At 36.4% G+C, this 24,110-nt stretch overlaps 1 long non-coding RNA gene across 1 annotated transcript in view; it reads right to left on the minus strand.

Moving 5' to 3' along the window:
- Nucleotides 1-21,403, minus strand: part of LOC107974493 (uncharacterized) — a 228,033-nt gene extending 206,630 nt beyond the window's left edge. Inside the window, exons 1-2 of the long non-coding RNA XR_001717309.2 lie at nt 21,174-21,403; nt 2,977-3,143 (exon numbers count right to left, since the gene is read on the minus strand). This is a non-coding gene — a long non-coding RNA (uncharacterized LOC107974493). The remainder of the gene's footprint in view (nt 1-2,976; nt 3,144-21,173) is intronic.
- Nucleotides 21,404-24,110: the final 2,707 nt, after the last annotated feature.

Genomic DNA, 24,110 nt, shown 5'->3' on the forward strand with positions numbered 1-24,110 from the left:
CTGAATAGACCAATAACAGGATCTGAAATTGTGGCAATAATCAATAGCTTACCAATCAAAAAGAGTCCAGGACCAGATGGATTCACAGCCGAATTCTACCAGAGGTACAAGGAGGAACTGATATCATTCCTTCTGAAACTATTCCAATCAATAGAAAAAGAGGGAATCCTCCCTAACTCATTTTATGAGGCCAGCATCATTCTGATACCAAAGCCAGGAAGAGACACAACCAAAAAAGAGAATTTTAGACCAATATCCTTGATGAACATTGATGCAAAAATCCTCAATAAAATACTGGCAAACCGAATCCAGCAGCACATCAAAAAGCTTATCCACCATGATCAAGTGGGCTTCATCCCTGGGATGCAAGGCTGGTTCAATATATGCAAATCAATAAATGTAATCCAGCATATAAACAGAGCCAAAGACAAAAACCACATGATTATCTCAATAGATGCAGAAAAAGCCTTTGACAAAATTCAACAACCCTTCATGCTAAAAACTCTCAATAAATTAGGTATTGATGGGACGTATCTCAAAATAATAAGAGCTATCTATGACAAACCCACAGCCAATATCATACTGAATGGGCAAAAACTGGAAGCATTCCCTTTGAAAACTGGCACAAGACAAGGATGCCCTCTCTCACCACTCCTATTCAACATAGTGTTGGAAGTTCTGGCCAGGGCAATTAGGCAGGAGAAGGAAATAAAGGGTACTCAATTAGGAAAAGAGGAAGTCAAATTGTCCCTGTTTGCAGACGACATGACTGTATATCTAGAAAACCCCATTGTCTCAGCCCAAAATCTCCTTAAGCTGATAAGCAACTTCAGCAAAGTCTCAGGATACAAAATCAATGTGCAAAAATCACAAGCATTCTTATACACCAACAACAGACAAACAGAGAGCCAAATCATGAGTGAACTCCCATTCACAATTGCTTCAAAGAGAATAAAATACCTAGAATCCAACTTACAAGGGATGTGAAGGACCTCTTCAAGGAGAACTACAAACCACTGCTCAAGGAAATAAAAGAGGATACAAACCAATGGAAGAACATTCCATGCTCATGGGTAGGAAGAATCAATATCGTGAAAATGGCCATACTGCCCAAGGTAATTTATAGATTCAATGCCATCCCCATCAAGCTACCAATGACTTTCTTCACAGAATTGGAAAAAACTACTTTAAAGTTCATATGGAACCAAAAAAGATCCCGCATCGCCAAGTCAATCCTAAGCCAAAAGAACAAAGCTGGAGGCATCACGCTACCTGATTTCAAACTCTACTACAGGGCTACAGTAACCAAAACAGCATGGTACTGGTACCAAAACAGAGATATAGATCAATGGAACAGAACAGAGCCCTCAGAAATAACGCCGCATATCTACAACTATCTGATCTTTGACAAACCTGACAAAAACAAGAAATGGGGAAATGATTCCCTATTTAATAAATGGTGCTGGGAAAACTGGCTAGCCATATGTAGAAAGCTGAAACTGGATCCCTTCCTCACACCTTATACAAAAATTAATTCAAGATGGATTAAAGACTTAAATGTTAGACCTAAAACCATAAAAACCCTAGAAGAAAACCTAGGCATTACCATTCAGGACATAGGCATGGGCAAGGACTTCATGTCCAAAACACCAAAAGCAATGGCAACAAAAGACAAAATTGACAAATGGGATCTAATTCAACTAAAGAGCTTCTGCACAGCAAAAGAAACTACCATCAGAGTGAACAGGCAACCTACAAAATGGGAGAAAATTTTCACAACCTACTCATCTGACAAAGGGCTAATATCCAGAATCTACAATGAACTCAAACAAATGTACAAGGAAAAAACAAACAACCCCATCAAAAAGTGGGTGAAGGACATGAACAGACACTTCTCAAAAGAAGACATTTATGCAGCCAAAAAACACATGAAAAAATGCTCATCATCACTGGCCATCAGAGAAATGCAAATCAAAACCACAATGAGATACCATCTCACACCAGTTAGAATGGCAATCATTAAAAAGTCAGGAAACAACAGGTGCTGGAGAGGATGTGGAGAAATAGGAATACTTTTACACTGTTGGTGGGACTGTAAACTAGTTCAACCATTGTGGAAGTCAGTGTGGCGACTCCTCAGGGATCTAGAACTGGAAATACCATTTGACCCAGCCATCCCATTACTGGGTATATACCCAAAGGACTATAAATCATGCTGCTATAAAGACACATGCACACGTATGTTTATTGCGGCATTATTCACAATAGCAAAGACTTGGAACCAACCCAAATGTCCAACAATGATAGACTGGATTAAGAAAATGTGGCACATATACACCATGGAATACTATGCAGCCATAAAAAATGATGAGTTCATGTCCTTTGTAGGGACATGGATGAAATTGGAAATCATCATTCTCAGTAAACTATAACAAGAACAAAAAACCAAACACCGCATATTCTCACTCATAGGTGGGAATTGAACAATGAGATCACATGGACACAGGAAGGGGAATATCACACTGTGGGGACTGTGGTGGGGTGGTGGGAGGGGGGAGGGATAGCATCGGGAGATATACCTAATGCTAGATGACGAGTTAGTGGGTGCAGCGCACCAGCATGGCACATGTATACATATGTAACTAACCTGCACAATGTGCACATGTACCCTAAAACTTAAAGTATAATAATAAAAAAAAGAATAGAAATTTTTATGATTTTAAGATAGTGCTATATAAATTATCTGTAAAATATACTACAAACATAGTGGCTTTAAAAAAAAAAAAGACACATCTTTATTCTCTCACCTATTTCTATTGAACAAACATCTCAGCATGATTTATCTCATTCCTCCACTCAGGGTCTAAGAAGGGTGCCTTCTGGAATCAGCCAGGCCACATTTTTATCTGGAGGCTTACCTGGAGAAGAATCCACTTGCAAGCTTGGTCAGGTTGTTGGCAAAATTTATTTCCTTACCTCGGTAGTAGGACTGAGAGCTCTAGATTTTTCCTGACTGTCACCTGGAAGCTACACTCAGCTCCTGGAGGCTATGCACAGTTTCTCCACGTGTGTTCCTCTCCATGAGCAGTGAGCAATGTGGTGGCTTGCTTCTTCAGAGCCAGCTGGAGAGCACAATGGTGAATCTGCTAGAAAGATAGTATATCATATAAAGTCCTATAATGATGGGAGTGACATCTCAGCACTTTTACCATATTTTAGTGGTTAGAAGCAAATTCTATCTTTCCCACACTAAAGCGAAGGGATTATAAAAATGCATAGGCACCAATGGGTTGGAAAAATGAGAGCATCTCAGATTTTGTTTGCCACAGGATCCTATCATTAACGTGGCTCTTCTAAATACATAGTTTCAAAACTAAACTTGAGTCTATTAAGAAAAGGAAAAGTAAGTCAAATCAGAGATTTATTCATTATATAAATAATATATCCATCTTCAAAAATGTGTTTCAAGTTTTGTATATGTGTGTAGAAATGTTTCAGAGAAAGTTTAGAATTCTATTTCTTTATGAAATTTTAATTGTTAACTTCAACATTTAATCTTTGTGTGTGTCTTCGCTAAAGAGAAAAGAATCATTTAGTTTAAAACCTGATTATTTACTCAGAATTGCATTTTTCCTCAATACTGTATACAACTGGTATTTAAAACTCCAGTTAAAGTTTCCAGAAAAGAAATCTTAATAATGAGAGAATACTTGATTCAACAGCTATAATAACTTTCAATTCACCATTTAAAATATTTTTAGTCTTAGGGCTTTTGTTTTTGTTTGACAGGTATTTTTATTCTACTTCCTCTTGACTGTTATTGCTGATTCTTCTCCACCCTAAGGACATTTACACTTCATCACAAGAAGCTAGATGGAACATTCTGAACTGCTTATTCCTTTAGCATATTTGACACTTACTTTGACTTGGGTACAAAGTTAGGAATTTGCATTTGGTTTCCTTTATGATGTTAGAAAGTTTAAAATGCATAAAATAACATGAAACTGTTGCTTATTTTTGTGTAACTCATAAAATATATTTGATAGATTAATTTTTGAAACGTACATCTGTAATCTAATTTATTAAGATATAATAACATAAATATAAATCAGGTACTTAAATACACTAATAATTTAAAGCAATGAGGTATTGATCATTTTATACTGAATTTCTTTGTGAACATGCTGTGCCTTTGGACACTCAGATTAAAGCAGAGTGGATATATGAAAATTAGTAACAGATAGCTTTCCCCCTTTCCATATTTGATTCTAATAATTCATAATTAACATAATGTTTACTTAAAACAGAGTAAAAGAATGTTTCTTTCTTCGTAGCATAGGTGACCACTATAGGTAAACAAATTGTCTAAATGAAATTGGCGGAAAGTATTAAGAGTACATGCAAGAGTTGTTTCCTTGGATGACTAGATTCGATGGAATTGGCCGATGGATTCTTCCTTAACCATACGCTTATTGCACGCACTGAGGTTCTGATATTAATTCAAGTTTTGATCAGACTACCCAAATTTTTATGAACCACAACTTTAATTCAAAACTTGAATACTAGAGCACTTGTTATTGAGCTAATAAATATTTTATAATAGTTTATTTTGAATATTTTTTTCTGGAATTTTGGGGGATACATTAGGAAAAAAGTTGAAAGAAATGTTGAAAGACAAAAGTTGAAAGAAAATGCTGATCTATGTGGTATTAAAATCAAAATTCACTTTCTGAACCCTGCTTCAAAATGTGTAACCAACTGAGAGCTCCTTTTGAAATCATTCTGGTCTTCAGGCAGATCCCAAACTCAGCTATTTCAAGAAAGTTACTTGCCTAGAGTAACATTTTTTTTCCTTTTAGTCAACACGGGAGAGTTCTCTCTTACCACTTCGGAAATTCTTTAATTTTTTATTATAAATGAGACATAGATGATGTGAGCCTTTGATTTATGAAACATTTCCAGTCACTGTCTTATCATATGCCATGTAATAATTATAGATATATTATTAGCATTGATATAAATATAAGCAAAAAGCAATCACAGAATATAGAAGTAAAGTGCACAGGCTTTTGAGTCAAACTGATTTGGTTTCAAAGGCTGTATCTTGGAAGCAGCCTGACTTTGGATAAGTTACCAGAATAATATTTAACGTACAACATTAATGTGAGGATTAAGTGAAGGAGTGTATGAACAACATTTAGCACAGTGCCTTCCCAAAGTATTCTCTGATCACTACTTTATGATTACTGATACTACTGCTGTTGCTACTATAATTACTATAATATTTCTAATCCCCCTTCTCTAATTATTGCTCTAAAACTACAATCCACATGGTAAACTTGTAGCAATCCTCACATGCCTAAAGGTCACTAATGTGAAGAAATGGCTGCAAACTATCGCAAGGACAAAAAACCAAACACCGCACGTTCTCACTCATAGGTGGGAATTGAACAATGAGAACAGTTGGACACAGGAAGAGGAACATCACACACCGGGGCCTGTCACGGGGTGGGGGGAGGGTAAAAGGATAGCATTAGGAGATATACCTAATGTAAACGATGAGTTAATGAGTGCAGCACACCAACATGGCGCATATATACAGATGTAACAAACCTGCACGTTGTGCACAGGTACCATAGGACTTAAAGTATAATAATAATAATAATAATAAAACAATCAGACAGGACTTTCCCTTTAGGTAAAGGTGGACTAAAAAAACTGCTGGACTGACCCACACACACCTATATACTCTATAATTATTAATTTAAAAAGCAAATACTTGAAGGCACTGGAGAATGGACAGAAGGAATAGATTTTGGTAGGACATTCACACGCAGAGGAGGGCATAACAGAGTGATTGCACCCATTTTTGCTATGTTTAGACTAAAGGCAGGAACAGTTAGCACCAAATAGTGGATATCAGTGGAAAACTCAGTATTGTTGGCCTGAGAAACCAAGAAATTGAATGTCAGGCAACTATGACCACTGAACAGAAAAGGCAAAGTCCAGGCAACTAAAGAGCCAGACAAGTGATACCTAAATTACAACATCTTGCATACCTGGCTGACGACTCAACCATTCACTTACAGACCAGAATGAATGCATTCAGCTAAAATTAAAAGATCAAAACTAAAATCATGAGTGGCTACCCAAAAAAGAGGCACATTTTGCATCCAAACAACCTGTTTGCTAGAACAAAAGAAATGACACATCAGAAAGTTAATGAATAAATGCATATTCTCCACAATGTAACATGAATAATGTCCGTGATACACTGCAACAATTATCTAATATGCAAATAATTTATAATGTGGGATCCATTTTCAATATTAAAAAATTAACTGAGACCAAACCCCTGAGATAAACCAGATAACATTAGCACATGAGGATTTTAAAACTGCTAAAAAGAAGATTCTCAATGTAAAAAAAAAAAAAGTTTCCAAAGATCAAAAATATAGGAAACATTAATGGAGCGATAGAAACAATAAAAATTAACAAATGGAAATTACAGAGATAAAAATAAACAATAACTGAAAATTTAAACATATAACTGTTACCTCAAGGAATGGTGATAAAGGAGGCAGTGAACTGGAAGATACAGCAATTAAAACTATTACTTAGAAAACAACTTAATAAGTGAATAGAGGCCCAGATAACCATCAGATAATATCAAATAGTTTGATACACACATGATTTGATTTCTGGATGGAGAGTTTTATGGGTTGAATTTTGTCCCTTCAAAACCTGTATGCTGAAGTCCTAACTCCTAGTACCTCAGAATGTGACCTTATTTGGAGATAGTATTGTTGCAGATGTAATTAGTTAAGAAGAGGTAATGTGAAAATAGGATGAACTCTTAATTCCATATGTCTGGTGTCTTATCAGAAGGGGAAATTTGGATACTCACATCCATAAAGGGAGATTGTTCATGAAGATAAAGGCTGAGATCATGATGATGCTTCTACTATTCAAGGAAAGTCAAAGATTAACAGAAACCACCAAAAGCTAAGGTAGTGGCATTGAACAGATTCTTCATCAGAGTCTTGAGAAGAAACCAGTTCTGCTCATCTCATGATCATAGATTTCTAGCCTTCAAAACTATGAGAAACTAAATTTCTGTTATTTATGATCCTCATATCTTTTTGTGATACTTTGTTATGGCAGCCTAGCAAATGCATACAGACAGAAAAGAGAAAATGAGGGCAAAAATATTTGAAAACCTAAAGGCCTATTTAAAAAAAAATAATGAGAGATGTGAAGTTACTGATTTCTACCGTGATATAAAACATGAGGATGAGGATAAGTTCACTTTTCTGATTTAAAACTTTCTACATTTTATGAAAAGTAGCATAGAATAAACTCAGAACTAAGGAATCACTTGAACAACTGCTAAATAACAAAGTAAAAATAAGTTTAGATGAACATTAAAATGTGTCAATAAATAAGAGGAAACATCAGATAGAGTAACATATACTAACATGCTACCATAATAATTGTTACATGAAGCTATAATAGACTCTCATAAAAAGCCACCGATTATCATAATGGATAAAAAGAAGACATGTCTTAAGTACAATGAAAGACATAAGTTGAAAACAAATGTCTCAGAAATATATGCTATGCAAACAAAGAAATCTTAAGAAGTGTAGTACAACTTTTGCTAAATAGATTTTAGTATAAAAATAATTATCACCTTAAGAAAAGTGGGACATTTCCTAATGAAAAAAATTGTCAATTCACCTTAAAACTGCATCAATTGTAAATGTGTATGTGACCTAATAAGAGAGCTTCAGAATACATGTAGAAAAATGGACACAATTAAAGGACAAATTACACAAGCCCACAAAATAGCTGGAACATCTTAACACCCCTGTTTGGAAATTCATATAACAACTCGATTTAAAATATCAGCGAAAACATGTAATAGCTGAACAGCATTATTAATCATGTGACCTATTTAATATTTTGGGGCACTCCACAGGCACACATTCTTTTCATGTGGATGGCATATATTAACTATGATAGACAATATGCTGAGACAGAAGTGTCAACAAAACAAGATGCATTACAATTCTCTACCATAACTACAATGAAAAATAATAAAGCAAGCGTATCAAAAATTTTCAAAATACTTTGAAATTAAACAAAAATGATCCCAATAATTCATGGGTCAACAAAAAAATCAGAGCAAATGAGAATACATTTTGAATTAAATGGAAATGTCAACACAACAAATTAAAAGATATTGGACAAAACTAAACCTAGTTCTTAAAGATGTTCTATGATTTTAAATGAATATGTTAGGAAAGATAAAATATCGTAATTCAGTGTTCTAAGTATCTTCCTTAACAAACACAATAAACCAACAAAAAACAAAAGCAAACCAAAAAACCCAAACAATGAAACAGTGAATTATCCAAAACATAAGAAGACACAAAATCCATAAATGGGTCAAAAATTTTAACAACTACATTACAGAAGAAGATATATGAATGGCCAACAAGCTCAAAATCGCTAGTCATCTGAGAGATTCATAATAACACTACAATATCATAACACTATATACCCACTTTAGCTAAAATTAAAAAGACATCTGTTCGTGAGGATATGGAGTAACTAAAATTCTCATACTTTGCTTGCGGGAATGCAAAATTGTACAGTCATTTTGGAAAACAGATTAGCAGTCACCTGTAAAATTAAAGCTAAAATTCCTTATGACCTAACAAGTCCAGTTTTAGAGATTTACTCAAGAGTAATGAAAATACATATCTATAAAAAGCCCTGTATAAAAAAGTTGCTAATAGCATTATTCATAGTAGCCAGAAATTGGAAAGAATCCAAATGTCCATCAACAGATGAATACCTAACAAAATGTTGATATAAGCATAATAGGGACTTCACACACAATTAAAAGAAGCAAACAACTGACACATGTAACAATCTGGATCAACTGCAAAACATCATGCTAAGTGAAAGAATTCAGATAACACATACTACACATGATTTTATTTAGATGACATTCTGGAAAAAGCAAGTGACATCAAAACAGATTGATTACAGCTAGGGTTCTGGGAAAGGGGCTTGAGGGAAATACTCAAGATACTGGTAAAATTCTATATCTTCATTGTGGTCATTGTTATATGAACACATACAACACCTCAACACTTCTCAAATTGTTCATTTAAAATAAATGACGTTTTTTGGATGTAACATATACCTCAATAAAGCTGTCAAAAAACAGAGCAGAAGAAAAAACCAACCAACCAACCAAGCAAATTGTAGATTTAGTAAAAGAGCCAGTTTATATATTAAATTAGCCATTAATTGTGCCTGGTTTTTAATAAGATATGTCATGTCAATAAAAAAGAAAAATAAAACATTTGGCACTTGTTTTTAAATGACCTTTCAAGAGAGATAAAGAGGGCTAAGAATAGGCTTTAATTTTCAAGCATTTTATGCTATAACATAATAAATAAATAAACATGGTGGCAGCAGGGGTGTAGTGGCTAGAAGCACAGACTCTGGTTATGCAGCAGGTTCTCATTTTGCTGTCATGTCGATGAGAGAAAAACATCACTCTCCAGGAGCTGCTGTCTGTCTGGAGTCTGCATGTTCTCCCTGCATCTGTGTGGGTTTTCTCTGGGGACTGTGAGTTCCTCCCATGTCCCAAAGCTGTGTCCGTTAGTGAACTAGCAAGTCTCCATGATCCCCGTGTGAGTTAGGGTGTGTGTGAGCCACCCTGCCATGCTTTGGTGTCCTGGCAGTGTGGGTCCCGTCTGGTTCCTTAAGGGCTCTAGCCACCTGTGACCCTGAACTGGAGTAAGCAGGTAAATACTTACTTTACATGTTTTATCTTTCTTAAATGTACGTATAGCTCACATTTATTTTAATGTTTATTATGACAACTATTTTAGGTCATTATTTAGATATTTGGTGATATTTTTGTGACCACAAATATGCCCTGGAAATTTAACTCTGGTTTATGTCAATTAGCCTAAAGAAAAATTGGTTTCTTATAGTTGTTTTGCTTTTAGTTGCAGTTTCCAATAACCTATTGTATAGAGCACCTTTGAGATAAGTAACTATAATACATCTTCAAAAAAGACTCCATCTTACATTTCTACAGGCATCATGTCAACAGGGACAAGATGGTTCACCTAATCAATAAAGACTACATCCAGCCAGATAAGGACACAACCCGGTATACTCTTCCACTAACAGTCCTCACCAAAGGACTCTGTGACCTTAAAAAGAGCAGGACGTCACCAATTCAAAACCACTGTGTTAACAGACACCATATTGCTGTCACTTGTGATAAGCACCTAGTATCTGCTGCTGAAGGCTCTGCCTACATCACAGACTCTTGATGGACAGATGGATGACCCAGACCCAGGACAGGATACTCTTTTTGTCCACGTCTCTCCCTGGACTGGTTAAATTAACTCTTTTTCTGTCCCCTTTTACTTGATGTTAAATGTTACTTTGTTTGTTGTGATATGTTTAGTCTATGACATTTACAAATTGATTAAGTATACTATTTATTTATGATTTGCAATGTTGACCCACTTGTGGAGTGGCTTGAGCCTGTGGCTGTGACTACTGAGTGAACAGGACGGATTAAGGAGAATTGCTCCCTTGGTAACTCCATGGAACTTGTAGCTTTCATGATTTAAATAGCATTAATAAAGCCTGACCATTGTGGAAAGACAAAAACATGCATAGGCCTAGTTATCTCTGACCTTCTGTCACTCACAATAATTGGCATAGTCAGTGCTTTTGCTCCACAGACACATTTTCAAAACTAAAATCAATTGGCATTTATAATCACATGACTATAAAAGCTAAATTAAGAAAATTCCTAAGGCAAAAGCCTCTACTAAGACTTAAATTAGAAACCAAGCTGTTTTGCAAAACAACCTGCCACTCTCTCTAAAAAGGTACATAATCTTGCTTCACCTTGAAAGCCCGGCTCCTTAGGGAAATCTTAGGTGATAGGATTTCTGTACCCATGCCATGTAGACTGAAGGCTGACAAGGTCTTGGTTGGTGCCAAGCTAGAAGCTGGTGGAGCCAGAAAGGCTCATACTGAGCAGGGTCTCAACAATGAGATGGTGGTTGTCAAAACAAACTTGTCATTTGGCTGAAAGAAAGGAAAGTGAATTATCGCATAACCTCCACTCATACGGTTGGTTAAGGTGAGAAACTGAAATATTTATATATTAAGAAACTAAACAGCGTAGCCACTAATATTGCATAATGTGTCGGCCCTAGGAAAGAATGGCCATAGAGGGCTCACTGTCCAAATACAGTACTTAGTGTTGAGGCACCCAACAGAGCTGGAAGTCAAAAAAGGCTTCATGTATGATGAATGCCACGAGGATATACTGTCATACTTGAGGGACCCCCAAAATATTAAGCCCTTAATTACCAGAGTCCCTAGAGAAGAAATTTCCGTACTTGTAATGCAAAGTATCTAATAGATACACGGGGATCCCAAGAAAGGCAAATAGATAGCTCATAAGATTTTAAGGAAAATTCCTTTCAGATGTAACTTTAAGGGAGGACCCTTGGGACCAAATGGGGACCTGGGTCCCATTTCAGAGAATTTACTAGATTATGATGACCCTGCAGTGGAGGTATATGTGTCAAGACCTATAGTAACTAGAAAACAGTTATAGATTATAATCATGGAAATGGCAGACCTCAGGACATCAGTGAGGAAGCAGAATATGCCAGAGCAGAATTACAAAAAAATAAGAACAGATTTTTGCTAAAGACAGACCACAGATGTAGACTGGCTCCTCCATCTATGGGATTATGGAGCAAACATCACAGAACTATCAGGCACAAAAATGCATCAGATCCCTACATTGGCAGAAAACACATTACTAAATTATCGCCTATTAGAACTAAAAACAAACTACCCAAGAAGCATCCTATCCCTCTGGGATTAAATCAATTAGCCTGGAAATCTGCCCACTTATATTTAGACCCAACAAAATTAGGATACAGATTCAAGTGGAATGATCTAACACAGGCACAAAAGAATACAAAAAAAAAATCAGCTATCCTAGGGATGGTATACGATAGATATAACCAATATGCGACTCCACTTGAAATTCCAGCTACAAATGAAATTAAAAGAGCACTTCTATTAGGAACACCACCAAACCTGAAGGTCCCCTACATGAATGCTCTCTCAAGCACACATAACCCTGCAAGATATATTATAGTAGAAACTTTTAAACTTTCTGCAGAGTTAGGAACCCATAAGGTAATATTTATGACAATCCTGATATAAACACCAAAAGATAAATTCAGGAAGTCACCATTTTATATATATATGCGTGTATATATATATATATACGCATATATATACACATATACACACACATACACACACATATATGTATACATATATGTATACATATACGTGTATACGTAGACACATACGTATAGACACATACGTATACGTGTATACGTATAGACACATGTGTGTACACGTGTACGCATAGACACATGTGTGTACACGTGTACGCATAGACACATGTGTGTACACGTGTACGCATAGACACATGTGTGTACACGTGTACGCATAGACACATGTGTGTACACGTGTACGCATAGACACATGTGTGTACACGTGTACGCATAGACACATGTGTGTACACGTGTACGCATAGACACATGTGTGTACACGTGTACGTATACGTGTATACGTTAGACACATGTGTACACGTGTACGTATACGTGTATACGTGTAGACACACGTGTACACGTGTACGTGTATACGTGTAGACACACGTGTAGACACAGTGTACGTGTACGTGTAGACACACGTGTAGACACAGTGTACGTGTACGTGTAGACACACGTGTAGACACAGTGTACGTGTACGTGTAGACACACGTGCAGACACAGTGTACGTGTACGTGTAGACACACGTGCAGACACAGTGTACGTGTACGTGTAGACACACGTGTAGACACAGTGTACGTGTACGTGTAGACACACGTGTAGACACAGTGTACGTGTACGTGTAGACACGCGTGCGCGCACGTGTACGTATACGTGTATACGTGTAGACACGCGTGCGCGCACGTGTACGTATACGTGTATACGTGTAGACACGCGTGCGCGCACGTGTACGTATACGTGTATACGTGTAGACACGCGTGCGCGCACGTGTACGTATACGTGTATACGTGTAGACACGCGTGCGCGCACGTGTACGTATACGTGTATACGTGTAGACACGCGTGCGCGCACGTGTACGTATACGTGTATACATATATACATATATGTATACATATATACATATATGTATACATATATACACATATGTATACATATATACACATATGTATACATATATACATGTATATATACATGTATATATACAAACAACTCTGGGACTTGTTTGCAAAAAAAATATATATACACGTACATAGATACACACACATATATATACGTGTATATATAGTATATACATATATTTTCAAACAAATATATATATTTTCAAACATGTATATATATATATATATATATATACATATATTTTTCAAACAAGTCCCAGAGTTCACTCAAAATGGACGTAAGCCATCTTGGCAAAATAAATCAAGGCAGATGAGTCAGCAACCCAGACAAAACAATTGTCAATCTAAGCAAAATAATTAGCAACCAAGGACAAAAGGACCAAACTGGCAATAAGGCTGTCCAAGGCCACCGGCTAGATACTAAAATATATGGGCAAAGACATTCTTGAGGTCCAGGACCAAACCCACAACTTCAGAAACAATAAAGAAATTTTACAAGAAAATTTTTATCAAAAAACTGGAACCCCCTTGAGTACAAGCTATTACAATCAAATCCAGGGATAACAAACCATATGTGCAATTAGCTATACAAATTGACAAATAGGTATACACATTTCTTTTAGAAACCATATCACAAGTAAGCCTTCTTAGATATAATTCCTGACATTCTGACACAAATGTCCATATAGAAGGACTTGGAGGAAAATTAATTCAAGGTTTCCCAATCTCTGCTTTTATACTTCTCTACAACTCTGAACCTATACCTTGAAATCGGTGGTGGCCTATTAAAAAACTCAAAGGAACTAAAATTCTCTAATCTAGCAGAAATTAAAATGAAACCCATAACACTGCCTATACCCTACTGAACATTAATCATTAAAGGGAGGACATAAAGAAATAACAGCAAAAATCTACAATTTCTCAAGGAAGATATTAAAATTGGAATTTCAAATAACTTTAATAGTTTAGTATGGCCTGTTCTAAAACCAAATGGGAGCTATCAATTAATGACTGACTATAGAAATCTAAATAAAGTCTCACCTAAAATGCCAAGTATTACCAGATGCAGAAGTCATCAATAAGATCACGATCTATAACGGCAAATACTATGTAATTATAAATCTGTTGGACATTTTCTTTGCATACCAATAGACCAAGCCAAGAATATACCACCTTTGGCCGGGCGCGGTGGCTCACGCCTGTAATCCCAGCACTTTGGGAGGCCGAGGCGGGCGGATCACGAGGTCAGGAGATCGAGACCATCCTGGCTAACACGGTGAAACCTCGTCTCTACTAAAAATACAAAAAATTAGCCGGGCGTGGTGGTGGGCGCCTGTAGTCCCAGCTACTCGGGAGGCTGAGGCAGGAGAATGGCGTGAACCCGGGAGGCGGAGCTTGCAGTGAGCCGAGATTGCGCCACTGCACTCCAGCCTGGGCGACAGAGCGAGACTCCGTCTCAAAAAAAAAAAAAAAAAAGAATATACCACCTTTACTTGAGGAGACAAACGATATCAATTTAAAAGTTTACATCAGGGATGTCTAAATAGTTCAGGAATAGCTCTTCTTTTTTTTTTTTTTTTTTTTTTTGAGAGGGAGTCTCGCTCTGTCACCCCGGCTGGAGTGCAGTGGCATGATCGCGGCTCACTGCAACCTCCGCCTCCTGGGTTCAAGCGATTCTCACGCCTCAGCCTCCCAAGTAGTTGGGACTACAGGCTTGTGCCTGGCTAATTTTTTGTATTTTTAGTAGAGACAGTGTTTCACTGTGTTAGCCAGGATGCTCTCGATCTCTTGCTCTCGTGATCCACCTGCCTTGGCCTCCCAAAGAGCTGGGATTACAGGCATGAGCCACCACACCTGGCCAGCTCTTCCATTTTATTATCACACATAGACCAGTCCAAATATACATCTCAAATAGTATCATACATAGATGACATTATAATGATAAACAAGAACCACGAAAAACTTTTTTAAAAACCTCCCTTAATAACACACTTAAGATCACTGGGATGAACTATTAATATAGATAAAACCACAGGCCCAGACACCAGCTGTAAATTTTCATGAGTACAATGTTCACGAGAAGGGAGAAAAATCCCGACCACAGTGATAGATAAAAGAAAAGCCCTTAAAGCATCAAAAAACAGGAAGGACAAAGACTAACAGGTTTATCCGGATATTGGAGACAACATATGCCTTACTTAAACATCATCCTGAAACCAATAGATAACATAACTAGAGAATTCCAAGACTTCACATTTGGACAAGAACAAAAACTAGCACTTGAAATACTCAAAGGTACATCACTATGTCCCAGATAGTGCATTATCCATCTCCAGATTCACAAATTAGGCTGCAAATTCTAATGAGTGATAAATATGGAACATGGTCAATATGGACAGAAAAACCAGATACTAAATCCATCCTACTTGTCGAATTTTGGACAATAAAATTTCCATACTCTAATAACAAATACATCCCATTTGACAAACACATGTGGCTTACACAGGAAGCCTCGAAAATACTGAGCTTCTGACTGGCAACAGCATTACAATAAGATGCCATAAGCCTTGTCTTCACTGGATAAAATTGAGTTCTGAAGAACTGACAGGTATCCAAATTGATCCAAAGCTGCTCACATGGTAATGGTACATCCAGGCTTTAAGGGTCAACCAGGCCTCCTCACCAAGGACATTCACAAGACTGAAATAGACTCGCCGGAATTTATTCTGAGGACAAGAACAATCCATGCCAATCCAGGTAGATGGGCCCAGTCTGGTCTAATGTCTAGAATAATACCTTGTTTATAGATGGATCAGCTGCCATGACCCAAGGCCAGACCCAACAGACAGCAGCAGCACTCAGACCCAAGGACCAAAAAATCCCGAAGACATCAGGCAAATCACTCTCTGCACAGCATACAGAGTTGATTGCAGTTGTTCCATATCAGACACTCAGTATTAGAAAATCAAAAGAAAATTTACATTTTCTAGATTCATGGATAGTTGCAAGTGGCATAGCCCTATGGTCATATAAATGGAAACGAAATAATTTCAAAATTAATAGTGAAGACATATGGTACAAATATTACTGGGAGAAAATATCTGAATTATCAAACAGAATTAAGATATTTGTGAAACATGTATCAGCACACCAAAAAGATTATTCAGAGATGACAAAATATAATAGGTAGATGCACTAACAAGGAACATAACCACTGACGAACAAAACATACCCAAATTAAAACTACAGGGAAATTCAGACAACTCATGGAGACATTCATTACCATCTCTACAATTCAGGAGAAAATCAGACAATGAATGGGAGATACTAGAAGTACCCCCAGTAGCTTTAATAAAACAGGGAGATGACTTTAAAAAGATACCAGAAGCAGCTTGTAATCAAATACTCCTATAATTACGTAAGCAAAAAGAACAATTGGGCATATACTCACTGTACGGGTGGCTATCAGACAGAAATCAAAAGGTGATACGGCACCAAGTTAAAAAGCCTATAGCTAATTGTGAGCAATGTAAAACTACCTAGATGAATATAGAAATACTAAACAAAAAGATACATACAAACCCAATGCCTTTTGCCGACAGAATTTATAGGACCATTAAAGCACCACTACCAATAAAAATATGCAGTAACAATTGTGAATGTATATGTACATGGATTGTCATAGCAATAGTAGGTAGACATCCATCTGACAAATACACCATCTCAGCCTTAGAAAATTGGGTGGCTCACTACAAAACACCTAAAGTAATTGAAAGTGATCAGCGAAATCATTTTGCATCAAGGGCTACAAAAGCATTGACAGATTAGTGAGATATAATACAGTGCAATTTCCACCTACCTATAATCCCATGGCAGGAAATCTAGAGAGACTTAATGAACTATAAAAAGAGGATGAAAAACCTTAGACCAAATGAGTATATTCCAACAAACTCTTAACCTGGTATGTTTTCATTTAAATCAAAAGGACAGACTCCATAAGAGCAACCCTCAGTCTCATCTTAATCAACTGACTTTAATGGTCATAAAAGAAAAGGAAAAATATGATGCAAATATTGTACCTTACAAAGTGAGTACTAGACTAATTTACAAGACTATCCCTCAATAGTGCATTCTGGCCAACAGACACAAAATACATATTGGACTACAGGAAAAAGAGAAGAGTCACAATTACACAAAATCCCTGCTAAATCTACTGATTGCTGGATGTCAGCATCTTCCAGAAACCCATTATGGTCCTGGATACCACTGGAGATAAGTATTTTTGATAAAGGACAACAAATAAAATGGGATAATTAATATTTACAGGTAGTCACAGACCAGATACCTACAATCTGCTGTTATCTAACTCACCACTAGTACTTGGACCATTTACACCCACATACAAAACAACAGAGATTATTAGCACATTCTTTACACAAGATGATCCAAGAAACATGATCATATTAGACAAATTTACCTATAAAACCAAATATGTATGAGATCAAGTTATTTTTCTATTGTGCCCACTGAAATTTTGAAGATGTAGATAGAGACAACATACAGTTTCAATTAATTGACTGGTGAGAAACAGTAGGAACCAAAATAAATGTGGGAAAAGTCACAAAAATAGATGCAGGTATGTCAAATTCCTTTTTCTCTATTATCCAGCCATTCCACGAATCATAGAATATGGTTACATGGTCGGCCCAACACCCTATTTACAAAAATATAACCAGACTAGACTCCCATTTATGTAAATTTATATCTAAAGTCAGCTCTTTTGGAAAAGCTATGTTAAACCTTGGGACACTGAACCATGCATAATTGAGACAGGATGCTGGAATGACATGTGTCGCTAAAAGACACACCACTAGAAACCACAGTGGACCAAGGGGACAATAAAACCTCCACCTAAATTACTAAAATCAAATGTATTTGAACCCATGCTAATTAACCCTTAAGATTAATTTACAAATCAGCACCTAGGAGAGTCAAAATATTTTTCAAAAACTAAACTTTTTTTTTTTTTTTTTTGGAGACAGAGTCTCACTTTGTTGCCCAGGCTGGAGTGCAATGGTGTGATCTCATCTCACTGCAACCTCCTCCTCTTTGGTTCATGCGATTCTCCTGCCTCAGCCTCCCAAGTAGCTGGGATTACAGATGCACACCACCATGCACAGCTAATTTTGTATTTTTAGTAGAGACAGGGTTTCACCATGTTAGCCAGGCTGGTCTTGAACTTCTGACCTCAGGTGATCCAGCTGCCTTGGCCTCCCAAAGTGCTGGGATTACAGGCGTGAGCCACCGTGCCTGGCTGAAAACTAACAATTTAAAGTCACAAATATCTAACCACGATGTCTACAATTTGAGGGACAAGGATATAACATACAGCTCATTTTACCAAACTTACCACCACTAGAAAAATATCATTTAGAAATCTGCTATAAATATTCGCAACAATTGGATTTCAAACTTAGTCACTGCAGAAACACAAAAAGCAGAAATTCAGGAAGTTAAAACAGACGTATTTAATTTGAAACATAAACTTAATTCCTACATGTCAACTACCACATCTATACTGTCATCAATTTCACAGGCACTTAATGAAATAAATCAATGATAAGTCATACCCATGTTCTTATAGAATATCAAAAGGAATTCAATTACAATATTGATCACAAGGTAGGCATCTAAAAGTCAACATATTTACATTAAGAAACCTTATGGTGAAAAACTAGGGCAAACACAGTGGACTAGGATAAGTACTTTAGTAACAGACTTGGAACAATATAAGAAACACAATACAATCAGGAAAATCATTCATAGAAAATTGGGACAAAGCAGCTATATTTCAACTGGATACATCCAAACCATTAGGATGTGACGATTCAGGGCAATGTATATTCAACTTTTGTGAATTAAGAGGAGAAGACTCACTATTGGCATATTGGCACAATGACAAATCCACAGACAAATGAAAGACATAATTTCCAACTAACTTCCTTAGAAAAGCCACTATTTATTGATGGTTATTTTATATAAAGATAATTAATATTCCAACAGTCAAACACTATATACTATATCTTTCAGGACATACTACCTAAACTAGATTACTTACCTATCAGCATTACAAAAATACCCATAATGGCTCTAGTCTTAGGAAACTTCACTTGGATAGTGTGCTCAGAGAAAAATTATAACCTGATTATAGCCACACAAGTCGAAAGCACCACAACATACACTTGCAATTAGAATGTGTCAAACTGATGTATGTCATAAACATCACCCTCACAAACACTTCAAAACTTACCACTATATGGAAGAAACAAAAAGTAGAGATTTTTGTTCATCATTGTGGCACTCCAACATAAGAAGAAGCACCTTGGGAAGATACCACACAGACAAAGACAAACAAGAAAACTCAAAGAAACTTGAACAGGCTCATGATAAATTCCATATAGAATTAGCACAATTAAAATGCACTACTGAGACGGTAACACATAGAATAGCAATATTAAACACATAAAATCACATTTGAAAAATACTTAGATGGCTTACACTGAAGATGTACCTTCTTGCAAACGATCAAAAAGACCTTTAGCCACACTTTTTGTAACAGCTCATGGTTAGCTTGAAATCTAATAAATATATTAAAAAACCGGATTCCAGAATTGGTCTAAAATCTTTGAGAACATTTATAGAACTTTGTTATCTTCGTTGCAGTCATCTTCTTTGCCAACTATAAACTGAAAACCTGCATTGCTAGCCTTTGTAAAACGAAGTTTGTAAACAAGCTGCCAAGAGAAAATTAATTACCAAGGCCACTTGTAATTTTTTACTTTTGTAACCCCTTCCTCAAATATTGTTTGCATTGTGATTACTAAAATCATGAGGTGGATTGTTTAGAGCACCCTAGACATAAGTAACTCCAACTTAGAAGATGACACCATCTTACATTTCAAAACGCATCATACCGACAGGGAAAAGATGGGTCACCACGTTGATAAAGACTGCATCCAATCAGATAAGGACATCACCAGGCATACTCCTCCACTATCAGTCCTCACCAGAGGGCTCTGTGGCCACAAAAAGAGCAGGACTTCAGCAGCTTGAACCTCCATCTTAACAGACAATGTCTCACTGTCATTTGTGATAAGCACCCAGCATCTGCTGCTGAAGGCTGTGCCCACATCAAAGACTTTTGACTGATGGACCATCCAGACTAGCACAGGCCATCCATTTTGTCCACGTCTCTCCCTGCACTGATAACCCTTTTTCTTATCCCTTTTCTCTCAATGTTAAATGTTACTTTGCTGTGAAATGTTTAATCTATAACATTTTTATATTAAGTACACTACTACGTATGGTTTGCTATGTTGACTGACTTGTGGAGTGGCTTCAGCCTGTGTGCCTGTGGCTCCGACTGCAGAGGGAAGGGATAGCACGATGGAGAACCGCCCGACTACAGACGGAAGGGGAAGTACGATGGAGAACCGCCCCCTTGGGAGTTCCTTGTAGCTTAGGAGTTTCGAGATTGAAATAGCATCACTAAAAGTCTAACACTGTGGAAAGACATAAAGGTGCATGAACTTCGTTATGTCTGACCTCATGCCACTCATGATACAATGTTTTATATTAGAAGTGTTTAGGGTCATTATTCAGAAGTTTGGTGATGCTTTTGTGACCGGAAATAGGCCATAAGAATTTAGCTCTAGTTTGTTTCAACTAGCCTAAGGGAAAATTGGTTTCATTATAGTCCTTTTGCTGTTTAAAGTCACAGTTTGCAGGAATCTATCTACTTCTTAAGTGATAATTTACTGTATAGACCTTGAGGCCAAATCAAATCTGCGCCACTTACCGTGTGAATTTCGGCGGTTGCATATCCCTCTGTGTTTGAGTTTTCTCATTTTATAAATGCTGGTAAAAATAGGGTTCCTCAATAAGTTTGTTGTGATGATTAAGTAGTTGTCTTAGTCCATCTGGTGTTTCGTGAAAGGTACCACATGCCAGAGAACACAGGAGAGAGGGCAAGAGGAGCCCAACTCACTTTTATAACTAACCTGCTCTCGTGAAAACAGTATCATTCACGGGGGCAGAGTCTGCGTGACCTCATCACCTCTTAAAGGTCCCACCTCTCAACACTGTTACACTGGGGATTCAGTTTCCAACACATGAATTTGGGGAGAAATACTCAGGTCATAACTTCACTTTTTCCACATAAAGCACTTAGAAGAGCACCTGCTATAGTCTAAGTACACAATAAACACAATTATCATTAGAAATCGTGCATGGCTTGCTGAAAGAACAGTAATGCATGAGGGAAGCACACATTTAATCAATTTAAATCCATTCAATTTTAGTGTGGGCTACTGATTTAGTTAATTGAGGCAAGTAAAGATTCAGGTTTTTCCTCCAGAATTTCATTTTACTCAAAGCCTGAGGAATTCTGTCAGGTGGTTGTGAATGACTTCTTCCATGATTTGGTTAAATCTCTATTTTAAAGTTACTGAATACATTAAAAACCAAGAATGTACTTTATAATGAAACTGAAAAAAAATGAAATTCAAGAGAAAAGGCATTGTATAAATAATTGAGAATGTTTGTACTGTATTTGAGCATTAATCTTGATATTGCTGTGAATAAATTTGCCCACAGGCAAATATGCTACTTACCAAATAAGCCTTTAATATGTACTTAAAGCAATTATTAATAATATGTTATAATAATACCTTTTGAGTACTTATAATGATGTTAAACACGGGAATTGTGACTGAAGACAGAATTTTAAAAATTAGCTTCTAAAATACTCAAAATAGATCCTTTATATTCAAAGTCATATAAAAGGCAAAATGATTATAAATGGCAAAAACCTGAACCCCAAATAGGGAATACATTTTCTAGAACAGTCCTTGTTTGTGTAAAAACCACTGATTTCAAAAGTCAGCTACTTTACAGCAAAAAATTGTACCTCTTTGAAATCAATGGGAATTTGATAATGCAGAAAAGGGATTTCATTAGGCCCTGAGTAATTAATTAAAATGACAAATGTGTGTAAATGATGAATATAGACTATTGTAAGTAGAGACTCACCAGGTGTAGTAAATATGCTCGACTTTCCATTTTCAAAATTGCTTATAGGCTAATGATAAGATGATTTTCCAGGGCTCATCTGAAATCCCAGCTCTCTGCAGACAATAGATTATCTGATTAAAGTATCCCTTGCAAGAGTGAGCATGCATCTAAAGACATACAGAGGTGATAAAATAAATGTTTAGAATAGTTCCAGAGAATGAAGAATCTCCTTAGGAGGTAAAGAGTTGAATGACATAATTAACTTGGGGTTGGGAGGAAAGATATTTCTTCATATTTTGCCTTTAAAACAAGGTTAGTGAAAATATATTTGTAACTTTTAATAAAATTTCCCAAATGTTGCAAGAATCTACCCAGATCTTTCCTCTTTTAAAAACTTGATATTTGTCCAAATGTGATTAATTCGATAACTTATCCTCCCCACATTTACAAAGGGAAAATTCACAGCTGTTACTAATTACAAGTCTACACACCATAAAGTAATTAAATAAAAATCCAAATTTACTAGAACGCTAAATTTAGATTCACTGGCTTGAATTAACAAACTTTTTTTGTAAACTCATTTTTTTAAAGTGAATTGCCTTACTTAACAAATTTGGAATATATTTTTAAAATAATTGATGGAGAGATTTAGAGAACAGAGAAAAAGGTAGCTGTAATATTATGAATTTCTGATAGGAAAAATAAATGAAAATCAAATATCTAAAATTCCAACAACCAATGGACTCCTCTTCTTGAAGTATTACAATGTCAAAGTGGTTGTTGCCTTCATCTTCTGTAGATTGACAGGAGCAGCCCTACTTAGAACACTCTTAGTTAATTTATACTATCCTCAAAGCTACCGTGAGAGAGGTTTTATTGCACACCTACTTTAAAGGTAAGAATTCTTGAACTGTTAATTACCATATTAGGTTTCATATAGTCAATAAGTACTATTGCCAAGATTTAGAAAAAGGTGTATCTAATTCCAGATTCTGTGCTTCTTCCTCAGGTGGACTTCACCTTTAGATATCCCCATTTGTCTTCACGGTCCTTTGATATACTCCTCAGGGCTGCTGTGTGTGACCATATTGGATTTATACTGCACAAGTGGTGGGTGTGTTATACATAGACAACAATGTGACTGCTTTCTAGAGTTACCTGGTGCAACTGCTCCTGCTCTTACTATGACATTTCTAGTCCTTCTTCTTATTTGCTATCTTAGCCATATTTTTGGAGATTACGTCAGCACCCGCAAAGCCTTTTCCCTCACAGACATAATATCTACTCATTGAAATGCACTTTCTTCCAGGTGAGAAATTTATAAATGTTATTATCAACTTCTGACATTATGCCTTGCATATATAAAGGACTAAAATATTTGGTCAATAAGTAAATAAATGTTTAAATTCTACAAAACTAGCCTCCAGGTATTGTTTCATTTATTTATTAACATATGAATGTATACATGCATGTATTTGTATATGTATGGATGGATTATGTATGGGGACTTAAAGTGAGCATGTGGTCACTGTATATCTCATTGTTTTATGGAAAAGTGCCAGTTACAAATAACGGACCAATAAATAACTGTTTAAATCAGGTCTGTTCTTGAACTGGGAGGTTAAAGAATTCTAGGAATATATTGTACAGTAAATTATGATTCGTTTGAAAAAGAATTTGAGTATTCAAGGCAAAGCAAGTGCTGGGTGGAAGAAGTTCCAAG

Source organism: Pan troglodytes, chromosome 3, assembly GCF_028858775.2.
Source record: "Pan troglodytes isolate AG18354 chromosome 3, NHGRI_mPanTro3-v2.0_pri, whole genome shotgun sequence".
NCBI lineage: Eukaryota > Metazoa > Chordata > Mammalia > Primates > Hominidae > Pan > Pan troglodytes.